Source organism: Lepus europaeus, chromosome 17, assembly GCF_033115175.1.
Source record: "Lepus europaeus isolate LE1 chromosome 17, mLepTim1.pri, whole genome shotgun sequence".
Classification (NCBI taxonomy): Eukaryota; Metazoa; Chordata; class Mammalia; order Lagomorpha; family Leporidae; genus Lepus; species Lepus europaeus.
The window spans coordinates 56,617,633-56,633,628 of NC_084843.1; the positions used below are offsets into that span (position 1 = coordinate 56,617,633).

Genomic DNA, 15,996 nt, shown 5'->3' on the forward strand with positions numbered 1-15,996 from the left:
GGCATGAAAGAGTGGGAGAAGAGCAAAGTTGCAGTATTTATTTTTCCGGTTGCCATTGCAAGTGGTTTAATTTGATGGTCAGGCAACCATCCTGAAAAGCTGCACTGTCGGGCTCCAAGACCCTTTTTTCCCTTTTTCCTACAAGATGGGAAGGCAAGACTTTCATGGTTGCTGCCTTGAGTCTTGCTCTAGCCTCTGTTGGTTTATCCACACCTACATAGATAGGCCCTTTAATACATTCTCCTCAAATTACAAGCTTGGTGCACCATATTTACTCTTCCTGACCCAAATGGATACAGCAAATCTGTATCAGCTTTCAACACCCAATGAACTCAGCTTTCAACACCCCATGAACCAGAAATACCTTTCCTGTTCTCTTTACTTCTCCTTCCTCCACTTATTCCCATGACAGAAGAAGGAAGAAAAAGAAAAGCTAATTAAGTTCTCTTTCAATCACAGGTGTCCAATCCACATTAGGCCTGAACTGTGAGAAATCAGAGGATTAAAATCAAGATAAAAGTTTTGACAATTACATTATAATGACTGATTAGAAGAGAAAAAGTGACACAAAAGACCAAAGGCAACTAGAAATGTTTTTCCTTGCCTCTGAGGATCCTAAAAACCAAACTGCCACAAACTCTTACAGCCTAAAGCATTGAAGTATTCAGAATTGTTAGTGATGTTTCACAACTAACGCTGCCCAAGAGGCCATAGTAGGCTTACTCAGCATCACAGCCACAATACCCTTCCCAATGGGCACAGCTATATATATATATATATATATATATATATATATATATAGTAATTAAAATAGCATCGTATTGGCATAAAAGCAAAGCCAACAAAGTGGAACATCAAATCCAAAAGTGTCCGGGTGCTGGTGTTTGACTTGGCCACTCAATGGGTCACACGTATCCCATATCAGAGTGCCTAGATTTGAGCCTCAACTCTGCTTTCAGTTCTAAATTTCTGCTAATATACACCCTGGAAGGCTGTAGGTGAAGATCCAACTAGCTGGGTCTCTGTCACACAAATGGGAGATCTAGACTGAGTTCCTGGCTCCCTGTTTCAGCCTGGTTCACCTCCAATCATTGCAGGTACCTGGAGCTCTATCTGTCTCTCTATTCCTCTCTTTCTATTTCTCTGCCTCTTAAATAATTAAAGCAAACAAATTTTTAAAAGAATCCTTCTGGTACTCGTGTTGTGGCCTATACCCACATCCCTTACTGGAGTGCTGGTTTGAGACCTAGCTGTTCTGCTTCCAATCTATTTTCCTGCTAATATGTCTAGGAAGTTGGTAGAAGATATCCCAACTACTTGAGCCACTGCCACCCATGTGGGAGACAAGGATGGATTTCTTGACTTGTGACTTTGGCTTAGGTCAGACCTGGCTATTGTAAATATTTGGGGAGTGAACCAGCAGATGGAAGATAGATCTCTCTCTCTCTCTCTCTCTTGCTCTCACCCTCTCTCTCCTCCCTCTCCCATTCCCTCTCCCCCTCTCCCTCTCTCTCTCAGTCTGACTTTAAAATAATTAAATAAATAAATCTTTTAAAAAGTAGTTCTTGTGGCAATCTGTCTCTAATAGAAAAAAAATTTTTCACTAAAATAAATTAATTAAAATAAAAAGCTTCTTCACAGCAAAAGAAATGATAAACCAAATAAAAAGTCAACCTATGGGCTGGGGGAAATATTTGTAACCATGAATAATAAATACCTAAGATTTATAAAGAACTCATATACCACATTAGAAAGAAAACCTAACCCAGTTGAAATAGGGCAAAGGATTTGAATATTTCTACAAAAATAAAAATGACGTGAACTTGCGAACAGGTCTATGAGTAAAGTTTTCAACATCACTAGTCGGAAGGAAATTCAAATCAAAATCAGTAAAGATAATGCCTCATATCTATTAAGACACCTATTATCAACAAGAAAAGAGATAAGAAGTATTAGTATGAATATAGAGAAAGAGAGCATTTAGCAATCTTGATGGGACTATGGATTGGCATAGCCATTACTGAAACAGTGTAAATATTCCCAAAGAAATTAAAACATAAAACTACTACATGGTAAAGCAACCCCTTTTTTGCAATTTATACCCAAAGGGAATGAAATCAATGCCTCGTTAATATATCTGCACTCTCACATCCATTGCAGCATTAACTACAATAGCCAAATGATAGAAACAGCCTAGGTGCCCTTCACACACACACACACACACACACTGCAATAGTATTCAGCCTTTAAACGTATGAGATTCTGCCAATTAATACAATATGCATAGACCTAGAGAATATTGTGCTACATGAAATAAGCCAAAGAAAGAAAGAAAAATACTGTATGATTTCACTTACATGTAGAATCTTTAAAAAAATAAAATGAATATATAGAGATAGACAATAAGACAATGGTAACCAGGGCCACAGTGGTGGGGAGGAAATGAAGTCAAAGGACACAAATTTACAAATATGTAGGATGAACAGGCCAAAAGATCTACCATAAACATGAGGACTGTGGTTAGTATATCATATTCAGATATTTTTGCTAAATGAGTAGATTAAAGCTGCTCTTGCCACAGGGGAAGAAAACATGTAACTATGAGATGATGGGTATATTCATTTGTTCCACTATAGTAGCCATTTTACTATGTGTGTATGTTTGTGTCTAATAACATTGTTATATGACTTAAATGTGCACAATAAATTTAATATTTGTAAAAAAAATCATTAGTCAAAGTGATGGTTCTTGAGCTAATTCCAAGTAGATGTCTAATTTTTTTTTTCCTTCAAAATACTGGTGCACAGATAATAATCTCTACATAGTTTATCAGAGGAGAAGTTTTAAGTCCTAACGTTTCCATTTACGAGATGTTTGAGCTTAGGAAAGTCATACAGTCTCTATGGGTCTCAAGTCTCCTCTTCTATAGAATGGGGTGTGGGCATAGACCTCTTGGGGTCCTGTCCTATGCACCAAATATCCCTATTAGCAGTGTTTCTTGACTCCTAGTGTTAGTTCCATATGGGGAAGTGAATTTTTATGTCATTCTTTAAGAGAAAACACTAATGGAGGAATATTCCTGGTTTGTAGGTTCCTCAGAGTAGAATTTACCTCACCAGTGAAACTGGACAAAAGTTGGAAAAGAGTCTTTTCCATCCCTCTATCTGGTATTTTTTTTTCTGTTTTGCTCTCTGTTTTGTTTTCCTTTCCACGGCAAAATACGTGAATTCTCAAGAAAGCTCTCAGTTATCTTTATGAACAAGCCCAATCCCCTTGTCTGGTTTTATTAGTTCCCATTTCTGACAAGGGGCAAGTGTCAGGTCCCAGTGAAAATACAAAAGTAGATCAGCATCGGTGGCAAAAGATATTCTCATTCTCGGCCCAATCAGCACGTTTTAAAATGAAATACCATTCAGGCTATGTCATGTGTGATAAATGGATGCATGTTCTACCACATCCTTTCAAAAACGCATATTCAGTGAGCGATTCTCCTACAAAAAATGTGCAGAGATTTTAAAAGCCCTTCAGTAAGTTTTAATTAAGGCTATTGAACACAGCCTGGAGAATGCCCATGTCTGAGAGGCAAAGTTAAATACTGTCTATTCAAAAGAAAATCCACAAAGTAACCATTTGAAATGTCATTATTAATCCTAAGAAGTCATTTCCACTACTTTACCATATCTTCAAGAGATTTATATGTTATTCTCTATATTATGTTTGCAAGGCAAACAAGGAAACACCTGGGCTTCATTATTCTTTAACAATAAAAAACTTCATAAGTTTGACTTAATAAATGATATAATCAAGTTTGAATCACAGTGGGTCAGATCTTGAATGTTAGAATTTTGTTTAATGACATTGACCTTCTTTCCCAAGGGTCAACTTTCCCCCTCACTGAGACAGTGCAAACTGCCTACCCACCCAAAAGAGATGGACATCCGGGAAGTCATAAACCAAGCCTCTCTGAGCAGGGGAGATTTGGACGTGATGCTATATATCACTTCCAGACGTCAGAAAGGACTGATAAAGCAGTGCAAAGTTCCCAATGAAGCGCAGCCCAGTTGTAGGAGATTGCTGTGATGATAATCGCCTGAACAAACCATAAATTCTGGACTCGGAATTAGAAATGGCCTGTAAACATCAAATAATGGGTGTCTAAATTGAAAATGAAACTATCTGTTGCCTGTAATATTTCTTGCAGTGTGGCTTAGAGAGCCAGTAATGTTAAAGCCAGGCATGATCCTTTTCAATGTCTGCTGTTAGAAAGCTGAGGATATTAACTCCTCCTTCCATCACCCTCAGGAAAACAGAGCTAAATGAACTAGCTAGAAATCATGGGGCATAAAATACAGATTTAACATTATGCCGCAAGAACATTACAGGTTTAAAAAAATACAGAGAGACACAAGTACTACATTCGAAGAACTGTACCAGCAAGTACTGAAGGAACATTACTAAATAATTTACAGTAGACACTTTCATATTTCACTGTGCCATATTTCACTATTTCAATTCTCTTTCTCTGTGTGTGTGTGTGTGTGTAGACAATAATCACCTCCTATAGTGATATTTGGTACACACACAGCGATCATATAAATATCTTCTCAACTTCTCAAACCTGGTTAGAGGAGGTATCAGTAAATTTAGCGTGAACATAGACCACATACCATTTTACACACACAGCATTTTGGAATTCAGAATAATTTCAGATATGTACAGTTGAAGGCAGGCTATCTTTGAAATATTTTTTTAATGTACTTTATTAAATAGGTAAGTTGTATGAATTCAATAAGCACACTGCGCATTTTTTAAGGATTTATTTATTTATTTCAGAGAGAGGGAGAGACAGAAAGAGAGTTCTTACATCCGCTGGGTCACTCTCCAAAAGGCTGTAATGGACACAACTGGTCTGATCCAAAGCCAGGAGCCAGGAACTTCTTCCGGGTCTCCCACTTGGGAGTAAGGCCCCAAGTACCTTCCACTGATTTTCCAGGCCATTAGCAGAGAGCTGGATCAGAAGAGGAGCAGCCAGGACATGAACTGGTGCCCGTATGGGATGACAGCGCTATAGGCAGAGGCCTAGCCCACTACATCAAAACACTGACCCACAGTTTGCACATTTGTACTTTAGTTGGGTCATCTGTAAGTAACAAATGTGTTACATTTTACATGTGTTGTAAGTTTGTTAAAAAATGTTTTTCTCCTACCATTTTATAAATAAAACATCAGTTTTGCTCTATCTATATGCTTACTACACTTTTGTTCTTATGAATAGTAACTGAAGCCAAAATCTACAAATTAGTGGAATGTAAATTCATGAATATTTAGCAAACTCAAAAATATTTCCTATTTCTCCTGCTAACCCTGTATAAATATACAATCCATTGAACCCAAATCTTAATTTTTTTTTATCAGACTCCTGCAAGAAGACAGTGCTTTTTGTAACATTTTGGTACTATAATTAAATGGGATCTTTTCCATGATAGTATAAGCTAGTGTGTGTGTATGACAATTAAACAGCATTGTGGGTGAGAATGAGAGAAGTAACAGTTGTTTTCAAAATGCTTGACACACATGGGTGTCTAAGCCCCAGCACTGCTCTGCAATGGACAAGAGGAACTTGGGGGCTAGGAGAAGCAGAGCAGTATCTGTTTGCCTTTCAGTGTTAGAGAACCTACATATTTAACTCTTCAGTGTTCAGTCAGCGATTGTTGCTGGAGAAGTAAAGGGGAAAGATATTAAAATTGACACAGAGTAATTGCAAGCATGACTGAAAACACTTGATAAACATATGCCTCAATTAGCAGATATCTCTACCTAAGAGAAAGTTCCCTTATCCCCACTACTATGTCCCTACCAGCTGAAAATACTCAAGAAGAAAAAGGAGCTAATAAAGAGTTAATTATTTAATAATTAAGAGGTAAATCCATAGCCAATATTTTTGCAGAGAATTTGGGTGTGAAGCAAAGGCTCAAGAATAGCAATAATATAAACAATAAAAATATCAAATGTTAAAGATCTATTTATAAATTTAGCAAAGGTTGTATAATAGCAATAGTAGAAAAAACAATAGAATCAATTGGTAATAGTTTCTTATAATGTACCAAGCAATGAATTCAGTATTCTACAGACACTATTTTGCTAAATAGCTCTCCATGGCTTTATTAATTATTAGTAACCAATGGATAATAGTAACTATGTAATAATTATCTTCTGTTTTGGAAATAAGAAAACTAAGAATCAGAAGTGCAAACTGTATTCTATGTGTACACACAACTATAAAGTGACAGGGTCAAGTGTGTCTAACTCCTGAGGTCTCAAATGCTATGTTACATTATTTCTGTACAGCCATAAGGGGACTGGTTGTGTTGCAGCTGGTAGAGTTACCGCCTGTGACATCAACATCCCAAATAGGCACTGTTTCAAATCCCAGTTGCTCCACTCCTGATCTAGGCTCTGGAAAATGGCCTGGGAAAAGCAGTGGAAGATGTCCCAAGTGTACGGACCCCTGTTACCCACGTGTGGAATCTGAATGAAACTCCTGGCTCCTGGCTTCAGCCTGGCCATTGCAGCCATCGGGAGGAGTGAGCCGGCAGGTGGATGGATTATCTTGCTCTCCCCCTCTCTGTCTCTCTGTCTTTGTCTCTCTGTCACCCTCTTTCAAAATAAATAATAAATAAATAAATAAATCTTTTTTAAAAAAGAAATACGCCATAAATAATTAACTTAGATGAGATTGTCTGAAAAGAACACATGTAGAAAAAGTGATATCTCAGCAAAAATAGACATTAAAATTAAAAATCAATTAGATGGGGCCGATGATGTAGTGTAACAGGTAAAGCTGCTGCTTTCAGTGCCGGCATCCCAAATGGGCGCCAGTTCAAGTCCTGACTGCTCCACTTCCAATCCAGCTCTCTGCTGTAGCCTGGGAAAGCAGCAGAAGTTGGACCAAGCGCTTGTGCCCCTGCACCCACGTGGGAGACCTGGAAGAAGCTCCTGGCTCCTGGCTTTGGATCAATGCAACTCCAACCATTGCAGCCAGCAGCCATCTAGGGAGTGAACCAGCGGATGGAAGACCTCTCTCTTTCTCTCTGCCTCTCTTTCTCTCTCTGTGTAACTCTGCCTTTCAAATAAATAAATAAATCTTTAAAAAAAAAAAAAAGAACTGAGTCTTCTCTGTTCACTCCCCCCTCCACAGTACCTGGCTTATGACTGGCACTTAGAAGTTTCAATAATTACGTATTAGATAGGTTAAGGAATAAACTATTTATTTTATAATGATACTAGATATTTTTATAAGAATACTGAGACTGAATATATCTTATTACAACCAAGGTTTTCTTTCTATAGCAAGAAAGAGTCTGAGAAACACGATCTTACCAAAGCTTATAGGAATGAGCTGAGTATTACATTCATACACTGTATATGCTTCACTTGCATGACTATGGTATATCAAATTTCACTGAGAAGACAGCACAGTGGGTGAGACAGCAATAATATTTCTATAGGACTATCTTGTAACATAATTAAAGTAACTAGTAATATTATACCTATAAAAACTCAGAATGACACATTTAGCTCTAAAATGTTTCACCAGTTGCATATTTAACTTCAATATGCATATGCTGATTTAAAATATCTCACTTTATTAAAGAATTTATAATCACTGTTAACATTTAGCTTGTAAAGGAACATTGTCTTGAAAATGTGTAACTACATTGGGTATGGTCTTGAGGTTTAAAAAGGTTCCTGAAATCAATAACTATAAGAACAACTACTTTCATGATGTCTACAAATATTTTTCATATTCAATGATTTTTAGTTTGAGATCCAATGTCATTAATTCAGATAGAGCATAATTTTTATTTTTCAGGGTCTAAAGCACTGTTTCTCAAATTTCATTGTGCATAAGACTCTTCTGGGTATATTACTAAAATGTAAACTCTTACTCTGTAGGTCTTGTTGGGGCCTGAAATTCTCTATGAATAACCATCTCCCAGGGGATATTGACACAGAAACCCATGAGCCACACTTAAAATAGTAAGGTTATGGAGCAAATAGAATAGTCATATCTGAATCACACACTGTTCAAATATCCAGCACTTTCTGTTATACTTCTTTGTCTTGAATTCTGGCACACACACACATACACAATTTGTTTACTGTTACAAGTGTCAGAAATCAAAAGTCAATTATATTTGGCAATTTTTTCAACTGTTTTCTCTTTAAAATATCTAAATCTAAGTTGTAGTAGTAGCTAGAATATTAGGCAAAATCATGGAAGATCCTATCAGGAATGATCCTATCAGGAAAGATTAGAGTCTTCTACACAAAGTAATAAAGATCATTTTGGTTACCTAAGTCTGAGCAGGAATTTACCTAAAAGCTCTTCTATTTAGGTATTATCCTTTCTTGAAGTTCACAGGAATGTTGAATGGTTTTCTTCGGGTGTGGATTTTATTCTTGCAGAATACATGAGACAAAACAATCTAAATATGCACAGAAATCATTGTATTATATATACATGTAAACTGAGTCAAAAGCTCACAAAAATTAGAAGACAGATTAATAACGGAGATGATATGATATCTAGGTTCATCTATCAGTGCTAGATGTCAAACGGTAATCTACAAGGTATATATATATATATATATATATATATATATATATATATTTGAAATCCCTATCATGAAACTGACTTACAGGGGTTTTTAGCTTAAAATTTTTAGCTTAAAATAAACCTGTCAGGATGGCAACTACCCTCATGGTTAAGCAACTGTTAAAGACACTTGCCTCTCATATCGGAGTACCTAGGTCTGCTAGCAGTTCTGGCTTCTAATTCCAGCTTCCTGCTAAAGCATTCTGGGATTCAGTGAGGGGTGGGGGATGGAATCCCTGAAACCCATGTGGGAGACCTGGGATGAATAATGGACTTCTGCCTTCAACCCTGGCCCACCCTAGTTCTTGCAGGTATATGGGGAGTGAATCAGGGTCGGATTTCTCAGCCTCTCAAACAAATAAATAAATTTTTAAAACTAAAAAAAAAAAAAGTCTAATAATTATATAATTTCTCAGTATCTATCATATATTAAGAACTATATTTTCGGCCGGCGCCGTGGCTCAACAGGCTAATCCTCCGCCTTGCGGCGCCGGCACACAGGGTTCTAGTCCCGGTCGGGGCACCGATCCTGTCCCGGTTGCCCCTCTTCCAGGCCAGCTCTCTGCTGTGGCCAGGGAGTGCAGTGGAGGATGGCCCAAGTGCTTGGGCCCTGCACCCCATGGGAGACCAGGAGAAGCACCTGGCTCCTGCCATCGGATCAGCGCGCGGTGCGCCGGCCGCAGCGCGCTACCGCGGCGGCCATTGGAGGGTGAACCAACGGCAAAAGGAAGACCTTTCTCTCTGTCTCTCTCTCTCACTGTCCACTCTGCCTGTCCAAAAAAAAAAAAAAAAAAAAGTGGAAAAAATATTAAAAAAAAAAGAACTATATTTTCACCTATATATGTAGTTTATCTAGTTTAGTAGCCACTTTGTGGTAGAATATTACCATTACATTTTACAGATGAGGAAAAAGATAGATTAAATTTATTTCATGCCCTGTCCCACTCTGCCAGGCCTATTTCTGAGCCCTGCTCGAGGCCCGGCCCCCTTCACCCATGTCCATCACTACCTGCAGCAGCGCTGGCAGAAGGCCTGACAAACTGCCCTTAAAGGTGAGGGCCTTGGGCTGGCTACTTGGGGACACAAGGCACTGGACAATGCAGCCCCTGATGTACATGTGGAAGATACGCTCTGCCTCCAAGCCACTGAAGGGCGCCCATATGGCCGGCCGCCTGCACCTGACCATGGAGACGGCAATCTTTACTGAGTACCCTGTTGCCCTGAGTGCCGAAGTGCAGTGGTCCAGCTGCAACATCTTTTCCACTCAAGACCATGCAGCGGCTGCCATTGCCAAGGCCAGCATTCAAGTGTACACCTGCAAGAACCAAACAGAGGAGGAGTACCTGTAGTACATCAGGCACTCTACTTTAAGCCCAAGCCCCTTAACATGATTCAGTACAATGGCAATGACCTCATCAACCTCATCCACACCAAGTACCCACAGCTTCTGTCAGGCATCAGGGACTTCCCTGAGGAGATCTTTACTGGGGTCCACAACCTCTACAAGATTATGGCCAATGGGGCCTTGAAGGTGCCTACCATCAGTGCCAATGACTCCATCACCAAGAGCAAGTTTGACAAACTCTATGGCTGCTGGGAGTCCCTCACAGTTGGCATCAAATGGGCTACAGGCATACTGGTTCATTACCCAAATTGCCACAACTTCCAGTCTAGGCTAGGTCAAACTGCAGGCAAGAAGGCAGTAGTAGCGGGCTACGGCAATGTGGGCAAGGGTCATGCCCAAGGCCCTGAGGGATTTGGGTGCCGATATCATAATCACTGAGGTCGTCTCCACCAATGCATTGAAGGACACCATGGAGGGCTAGGCGTTGACCACCGTGGATGGACAACATCTTTGGCACTTTGGCACTACCACAGGCTGCATGGACATCATTCTTGGGTGCCACTTTGAGCAGCTGAAGGATGATGTCATCATAATTAACAACAGATACTTCAATGTGGAGATTGACATCAAGTGACTCAATGAGAATGCTATGGAGAAGTTGAGCATCAGGCCCCAGCTGGACTGCTACAGGCTGAAGAATGGGCAACACATCATCCTGCTCGCTGAGGATCAGTTGGTCAACCTGGGTTGTGCCTTGAGCCACCCCAGCTTTATGATGAGCAACTCCTTCATGAACCAGGTGCTGGCACAGATTGAGCTGAGGACCCACTCTGATGAGTAATGCTTTTGGTGTTCACTTCCTGTCCGAGAAGCTGGATGAGGCAGTGGCAGCAGCTAACGCTCACCCTGAGCAACTGGAAGTGAACCTGACCCAGCTGACTGAGAAGCAAGTCCAGTACTTTAGCATGTCCCATGATGGTGCTTTCAAGCCTGATCACTGTTGCTACTGAGAGCCAAGTCTACCCTTCACCTTCCAGTGTCCAGGCCCCTACTTCTCTTCACCAAGAGCAGGTGGCATCACTTTTGGTATTAGCTTGTCAGTGGTGTCCCCCATAGATTCCTTAGGACTTCTCACCCAGTCTTAGGTCTTTGCATTCCTCATTCATCATATTATTTCAAGTATGGCACAGGAAACTGAGAGGTCCCTCTTCAAGCCCTAGTCACGATGGAGACATCCATAGGGAATCATTATTCCAGGAGTCTTATACCTGCTAGGTCAGTCCTTCCATAGGTTGGAAGTTGGTAGCGGTGTAGACAAATCCCATACGCTTTACAAGATAGGCCTTCACCTTGCCTATAGTGTTAGACCCATGTGCTTGGTTTACAGATTCGCTGGTTGCTCAGCCCATGGTGGAAGAGAAGGAACCCTATCAAAGGGCAAAGAGGAACTGTTGAATCTTGAATATTTCTCAGAGCCTAGTTTAGTGCTGAGTCCTCTCATAAACCTCAGAATAATGAGTGAGGTTAGCCCTTATTAGTCCTCTCAGTCTTCATTTTACAGGGGTCAAAATAAACCCTATAAGAGACAGCCAGAGGTTGAGCGGGGCCAGCAAAACTGAAAAGCAGGAATAGATTTGCCATCACTTTGTAATATGATGGTTCCTATCATGGTTCCTATCACAATCCTGGGTCAAAAAGATACTAGTTTGGCTTATAATGTTTATATACTATTTAGAGTATTAAAAGAAAGCATGAAGTTGGGTAAATAAAAATTATGATGACCAAAAAATTTTATTTCATGAATGATACAGTCCACATTCTTTATACTATATACTAAATATTTTAAATTTTATAAGTAGTTTCAAATTTATTACTGTAACATTCTTGGAATTTGAGCTGTTATTTAGATATCTACTAAATAGGCTCAGGCCATTCATAAGTTTGGTTGATGTGTCAGTATATCATATTATTGCAATTACATAAAAATACTTCTATTTATTCCTTGTGTTAGAATCATTTTGCTGACCTTTTCCCCTGCTGGGTTATTTCATGATACATTAGTCAGAAAACACAGCAATACATAAGCAAATTTGGAATTTTGAGTCATTGAAGATCAAACTATCCCACACACCTTATGCTGAGTTTCCATTTAATTTCAGGCTAGCACATCTTAATACTAAGCATTTAAGATCATATTACCTGACCAGAAATAAAATTGAAGAACATAATTAAAGCAGAACCAGATCATGATTTAGAAGGTCACAAGTAAGATAATCAAAAATGTAGAGACGACCCCAGAAAACCCCTTAACAACCATACTTTCCTCGAACAGTTTGAACAAAGTTGTGGATCAAAATCAAGTATTACTACAAATCTAAAGGATATCAGTCTGAAAGTCCATGTAAATAATTACAAATGAGTGAATGAATAAATGAAGCTGTCACTGTATTGAAAACAACAAAAGCTTCTGAGATTATGAGCCACATATAACAAAGTGATATTGAACTGAACAGAATTATCTAGTGATCATTCCAGCACAATGTCAACACTTCAAAATAGTCCACAGATATTCTGAGTTGCACATTTTTTATTATCACTTTTAATTATCTTTCATCGTTAACTTTTGTATTTTTAGTCTTGACACACATGAACAATAACAATCCTTTGGTTTTACAGAATGTTGACACAGTTTCAAGTGAAATTAGTGAAGCTTTTTTTTTTTTTTTGAATTTTTATTTCCTACTGAAAAAACAAAGGCCAGGGACCAACATTTTGTTGTTGTGGGTAAAGCTGCCACCTGTGACGTTGGCATCCCATATGGGCACTGGTTCACCCTGGATGCTCCACTTCCGATCCAGGTCTCTGCTAACGTGCCTGAGAAAGCAGCAGAACATGGCCCAATTGCTTGGGCCCCTGAACCCCTGTGGGAGACCTGACAGAAGGTCCTGGCTCCTGGCTTCAGTCTAGCCCAGCCCTGGCCATTGCAGCCATTTAGGGAGCGAACCAGGGGATGGGAGATCTCTCACTCTGTTCCTCTCTCTCCATATGACTCTGACTTTCAAGTAAATAAAATAAATCTTCAAAAAAAGAAAAACAAAGGCAAGAAGAATATGTTGACCACCTATGTGATTCAAGTGATTATATTTTCTTTTTTTACATCCTGTGCTATTCCTAGTTTCTCAGACTCAACCGACATTCTACTATAGAGGGGGCATATTTCATTAAAATAATTTAAGTCTATAACCCAACACTTGCATGGTAACAAAATACCTTCAGTTATTCGGTGCCTAGGTGGTGGTGAAATTATGGTTCCCAGGATGGCAATCATCCATTTCACCCACATTAGAAGTCCCACAAAGATACAGTTCACTGCCTCAATAAATTCAGCAATAAAAAGATACACACTTAAATACTAAAGCCATCTTGCATGAATAAATGGCAAAATAAAGGAAACCCTTTAAGTGCTTTCCAGCAGTTTAATCCAGAACTATTCAGTTTCCAATTATTTGTTCCTCCTGAATAACTTTTTTCCCCTAGGCAAAGCTGGGAGAGAACAGTGTCATTGTGACTTTGAATTGTTGTTAAGATAAAAACATATATTGGTACTGTGAATAGCTACATGCATGATTTTGTAATTCAAAGGTTATGTGGTCATTGTTTAATGGAAAACACCAAAGCATGAGAGAACTTTCCTTGGTCATAAGGCAAAAGGGAAAAAAAAAAACCACCTTTTAAAATTACAAATGGGACCTAAAGCTCTGACAAAATCAAAATGGTCTATCAATGATTTAACTCACTGTCAGAATAAAAGTCAACAACCTTAAAAGAAAGATTAAAATTATGCAGAGCCTCTATAACATATAGTCCACAATATATAGTTTGCAATAAAATGAAGTCATGTAGAGGAACAGGAAATAGTTATTGATAGAAACTAAAACAACTAATGGAAAGAGAACCAGAAAGTTTTCAAATAATAGAGTTAAAAGACAAAGACTTCAAAAGTGCAATTGTTGTTACTTCAGTGAAAGTGACTAATAAAATTAAGAAAGCATAGATTATTTCCAAAGAAAATTAAAATATATAAAGTATCAGATTAACATTTGGAACTGAAAAATCTAGTAACTGAAGCAAAGAACTCATTGGACAGAATTAACAACAGATTCTACTACTACTTATTGAGTTCTTAACTTAGTGGAGGATTAATTTTGTGAAATTGAAAATATGTCATTGCAAAAATTAAAAGAAAAATAAAAAGGAAGGAGAAAGGGTGGGTGATAGCAAGGGAGGGAGGAGGTAGGATGAGAAATATTATTATGTTCTTAAAACTATTATCTGAAATACATGAAATGTGTTCCCCTCATATAAAGAAGAGAAAAAAAGAAAAGGAAAAAGAAAGGAAAATGTGATTTATAAATTTGAATAAAAGTTAACACAAATATCAATTAAAGCATGGAAAAAGAAGAAGAGATGAGTAGGGATAAACATAACAGGGATATGGGACATGGTCAAAAGTCTTATAAACATGTTAGTATGATTCCAAAAAATATTGTATACAGAAAAAGAGATTGAGATGATAGTTGAAGAAATAATGGTGAAGAATTTTTCAAATCCAAAGAAGGAAAAGACTAAAAAGGTTCAAGACTCTTAGTGGAAAAAAATATATAAATTCGAGAACTTCAAGCAGAGCAAATTCAAAGAAAATAGAACTAAGCACATCATAGTCTAGTTACTATGAAGCAGTAATAAACTCTTTAGAGCTGCCAGAAGTGGGGTGAGGGGTTGGCCTTGTCCAAGTCACCCATTAAACACTCACATCCTTTATCAGAGTGCCTGGCTTTGAGTCCCAGTTCTGCTCCTGATTCCAGTTTCCTGACAATGTGCACCGAGGAAGACAGCAGATGATGGTGCATGTGCTTAGGACTCTGCTACCTTTGAGGGATATCTGGATTCAGTTTCCAGTTTCTGGCTTTGGCCTTACACATATATGCACACACTCTTTTACGTAAAGGTATAAATGTATATATAAATACATTAAAAAGTCAGAGAAAAAAAGACATCTTTACAGACAGGATATGAATGCCGTCTAGCTGTGGAAACTAGAAGACAATCAAATGACATCTTTAAAGTGCTAAAAGAAAACAACAGACCTGTCAGCCTGAATTCAACATCCTAAAAAAAATAAACTTTCACAAATAAGTGGAAACATCTTTTAATAAGTTAACATAAAAATGTGAGTGATTAAAATAAGTTTATATGGTAGTTTTCTTTCTTGTTGGTATGTGTTAATATTATATCATATTCATGGAAGTATAGGCTTGATGAAAAAAAAAAAAAAAAAAAACAGCAACACTCTAAAATTTGAAACTGAAGAATTAAGGGGCCAGCTCTGTGGTCTAGTGGGTTATGCTACCACCTGCGACACTTGCATCCCACATGGGTGCTGCCTTAATTCCTGGCTGCTTTTCATCCCATCCAGCTCCCTGCTAATGTGCCTGGGAATGCAGTAGAGAACTACCTAAGTCCTTGGGCTCCTGCACCCACAAAGGAGACCCAGAGGAAGCTGCTGGCTCCTGGCACTGGATCAGTCCACCTCTGACTGTTGCAGCCATCTGGGAAGTGAACCAGTGAAGGAAGACCTCTCTCTGTCTCCTTTCTCTCTCTCTCTCTCTGTAACTCTGCCTTTCAAACAAATAACATAAATCTTTTAAAAAAACTGGAGAATTAAAAAAATCCAAGGATAATCCCTTAAATAAAAAATAAAATGAGCAGATATATGTGATACATGTAACTATAAAATGTAAATAAACAAAACAAAGAAATAGCTAAAATATGGCAATATTTAAATGTTCTGAAGAAATCTGAAAATATTGAAATTTTAAATTTAAAAATTTCAGGAATAATACAATTTTGTCATTAAAAATATACTACCATCAAGGAAATAAAATTATATAAAAAGTCAGTGAATAAAGATATTTTAAAGTTACCTACATTA

General features: G+C 38.2%; 1 protein-coding gene and 1 pseudogene across 1 annotated transcript in view; one reads left to right on the top strand and one right to left on the bottom strand.

Moving 5' to 3' along the window:
- The window catches only part of CTNNA3 (catenin alpha 3), a 1,620,267-nt gene that overhangs the window by 827,614 nt on the left and 776,657 nt on the right, over positions 1-15,996 (bottom strand). The window lies entirely within an intron of this gene.
- LOC133776160 (adenosylhomocysteinase-like) lies at positions 9,700-11,014 on the top strand (annotated as a pseudogene).